The sequence below is a fragment of the Alligator mississippiensis genome, chromosome 12 (assembly GCF_030867095.1).
Source record: "Alligator mississippiensis isolate rAllMis1 chromosome 12, rAllMis1, whole genome shotgun sequence".
Classification (NCBI taxonomy): Eukaryota; Metazoa; Chordata; order Crocodylia; family Alligatoridae; genus Alligator; species Alligator mississippiensis.
The window spans coordinates 162,944-166,594 of NC_081835.1; the positions used below are offsets into that span (position 1 = coordinate 162,944).

The 3,651-nt window shown below is 62.4% G+C and overlaps 1 long non-coding RNA gene across 1 annotated transcript; it reads right to left on the reverse strand.

Moving 5' to 3' along the window:
- Window positions 1-2,492: 2,492 nt before the first annotated feature.
- Window positions 2,493-3,392, reverse strand: LOC132244511 (uncharacterized). Its single transcript, XR_009456032.1, has 2 exons — window positions 2,931-3,392; window positions 2,493-2,802 (listed from the first exon to the last, which is right to left on the reverse strand). It is a non-coding gene; the product is annotated as an uncharacterized LOC132244511 (long non-coding RNA).
- Between the last annotated feature and the right edge of the window lie 259 nt (window positions 3,393-3,651).

Sequence of the window (3,651 nt, forward strand, 5' to 3'; positions counted from 1 at the left end):
GTGCGCCGTTCGGCGGGGACAGGCCTCGTGCCGGGCCCCTCGGGCGTGGGGGCAGGGCGACACCCGCGCGGGGCCTTGTCCCTGCAACAGGGCGGGCGGGAGGAGCAGGCGAGACGAGCCCTCGTGCGGGCGGGATGGGTCGTGTGGAGACAGCAGGGCGTGGACTAGATGACCGCGCGCGAGACCCCTGCCCTTCAGCCCACCCCGGGAATGACGCGGGAGCGGGCTGAGGAAAGGACCGGGCTGTCCCCGAGGCGCTGGGATCTAGTCACGTTCCCGCCAACCGCCCGGCCTGGCCCCGCCCCTTCTCCTCAGCGCCGAAGGTGCGCGGGCGGGAAACGCAGCCTGAGCCCCCCCCCCCGCGGCGCCATGTTACCAGCGCCCGCTCTCCCCGCAGTGCCACACTCCTTCCTCCACACCACCTCCCCCCGCTCCGGCCAGGGCCGGGCACACCACACCCAGCACCCGACCCTCACACATTTCCACACCCACTTCCTTCAGGAGCCCACAACGGCTCCACTTTCCACAGAAAAAAATCCACTCAACATGACTGAGTCCCCGCCTCGCACACCCGGCCGCGAAAACACTGCCGACCAGCGCGCGGTGCTGCGCGTGGAAAGAAGTCGCCACCTCGCCACACGCTTTGTGTCTCACCACACCATTTTCCACAGAAGTGTCGCCATATCTCCACAGACTTGCACGGGGGGAGCCATAATCCAGTTTCTCACAGAAATATCATACGTCCCCCCAAAAGTTGACAAATCACCACAAACAAATCACCACAGCGGTCCTCACAAAACCCTCGCCGCAGCCCCAGTCCCCGAAGCGTCACACCATCTTCCCACTGAGGACAGACTTTTTTGTGGGGATTTTTGTTGGTTAGAAATGGGGCAAGTTGCCAGGCCCCGGGCTTTTGTCTCCCCTCTGCCAGCAAGGGGGCAGGGAACATCTCCAGCCTCCAGCCGCGCGTCGCTGAGGGGCTGCCGTCCCCGAGACTCGTGCGAGGGGCACGCCTGTCCCGGAGCCGCGCGGCCCGCGATGGAGCCGAGGGCTGCGGGGCCAGGGCCGTTGTGAGGGGAGCCGAGCTGAAAGAGGCCTGAGGGCTCTTTTGGGGGAGAGCAGGCAGGCCGCGGGGCACAAGGAGCTGAGGGTTGGGACGGGACGGGACGGGACGGGACGGGGGGCATCGACAGAAGTGGGGGGTTTGTGCGAGGAGGGCAGGACTGGAGCAGTGCGGGCTGAGGCAGGAGTGAGGGGCACCACTGAACAAATGAGGTCCCGAGGGTTGGGAGCGAGGGACACCGGTGAGACGGGGGGGGGCTGTGGGCCGTGAGTGAGGGGCGCCACTGGAAAACACGGGGGCTGAAGCACAGACGGGCACTCCTGGCTTCTCCAGAGCGCAGGCTTTGAGACCAGGCGTGCGAGCGTTTGCTGCCGAGCACTGCAACGCAGACGTCTGCTGCCGGTCAAAGCTGAGCAGGGAACAAACCCCCAACCACCGTCGCAGGCGGCATCCGAACCCGCATTGGAGCCAACGCCAGCAGGGAGCTCGCGGATGACATGCTGACCATCTCGGTGCCCTGCGAGCAGCGTGGAAGGATCTTGCCTGGTGCCCCCAGCCTCACGTTAGCAGAGGTGGTTTGCGCCTGCCCGGGGCAATTCAGAGGAGAGCGAGAGCCAACCCCGACACTGAACCCCTAACTCAAAGTGGGGAGTGGGCACCGGCTGTCGGGGTAATCAGTCATTTGTCTGTCTGCCCTGCAGGAGGCGCCACAGCTGGTGCGGGAGGGGATGAAGCTGCTGACTGAGCCCAGGGCCGGCCGGGGTAGGGGTGGCAGCTGTGCTCTCCCCGGGATCCCAGCAGATGCACCGGAGATGAGGGACATCTGCATCGTGCTGCGTGGAGGGAATGTGGACCTGGGCTCCCTGGCCTGGCTCATCGGAGCTTGGGGCAAAGAAGCTGCAGGAAACGAGTGGCCTGTGGAGCCACCTACCCCAGGGAGGGGACACAGGGCCCGGGCATCTCTGCGCTGTTGCTCTTTGTACCAGGGAAGCTCCAGCTACTCGTAAACCAGAGGCCACTCAGCACAAAAGGGCCTGGCTTTTGAGGAAGCAGGGGGAGCTCTTCCCTGCAGGGCGTGCACAACCTGTAATGCCGCAGCCCTGCTCTGCCCTGTCCGTCCAAAGTAGGCCAAAGCCGGGGACGGAGCCAGAGAGCTCTGGCAGCCAGGCCCGTGCACAGCCCATGCCCACAGAGCTTGGAGACCAGCCAGCTCCCCTACAATGAGAGCCTGGGCTCCGGCAGGATAGAGCCAGCTGGGGCTCCTTCCTAACATATCAAGAAAACAGGAGGACGCACAGGTGTCCTGGTGCAATCTGTGGGGTTTCAAACTTCCCAAGGAGAGAGCAAGCACAGCCTGCAAAGTCCAGAAGCTGCCACACCTGAGAACACAACAGCCACCTCCCAAAAATCAGCCAAGCGCTAGGACCTCTGTAGGCTGCACCGTATATTTGCCACTGAAATAGATACAACGGAGGCTGCAGCAGCGTGGGAAGGCACTACGCTAACACACGCCTGCACCCAGGAGACTCCTCGGGAATCCTGGACGCGGGTTCCGAAGAGCTACTCCGTGTCCACCTCCGGCACGGGGGCAGGCTCCTCGTTTCTCACCCACGCCACCGGCTCTGGCACATACGGGTCATACGTCCACTTGGGAAAGACGCGTTTGTACAGGTTCATCAGCACCATGTCCTGGGACTTCAGCTGTCCATCAAAGTGGCACTTCATGTGGCCATGGGTCCCTAGGCAAAGGGAGCAAGCAGGGCTGTGGGCAGCTCTCCCAGGTCAGGGAGGGGTTTGCTGGGCGTGAGCGGGTCCAGCCCACACCACGGAAGGAAAGCAGAGCAACCCACCTCCAAGCTTCCCTTACCTAGTGGCTCCTCGATGTGTCCCCTGCAGCCCCATTTTGTTCTCAGCTCAACGGGCTTAAACCACAGCACATCCTCTGTAGATCGAAGACAAGATGCATGCGAGACAGGCCAGGCCGCGGGTATATGCTGCCCATCTGGCTAGCTCGAGCTGTCGCCCTACAGCAGCTATGGGTACAGAGTGCACACCAGGCTTCCCGCTGCACACTGACCATGGCTGCAGCAGGGATGGGCATGTTTGAAGTGCAAAAGCCTGCCAGCAGGCAGTGGGGGGAGACTACGGGACTGCCTGGGACATGCCAACATGAGCGGGACAGACCACCCCGACCTCTAGCCCTGCAGCACAGGGTTTCAGAGGCCCAGCTGTCTGCAATCATGAACTGGACTTCCCTGTGGAAGCTGCAGGGCTCCCGGACGCACGGACTGCCCTGCCCCACCTGTGAGTACCGTACCTCTGTTAAAGAACACGTACCGCACGACTGCCGTCTTGCTGAAAATTTTGAAGGGGCGACCGCTAAGCACCAGCCTCTTGATGATGAGCCTGTCTGGGTCCACCGCCAGCAAAGAGCCTGTGGCCAGGAGGTCGTGCATCCCTGCCCCAGGCAGAGGTGTTAGACAATCTGCACATACATGGAGCTGGAAATATAGAGAGTTACATATATTTAGAGCTGGGGTGGAAATATATAGACAGGTAGACATATAAAGCTGGAGATATTGAGCGCT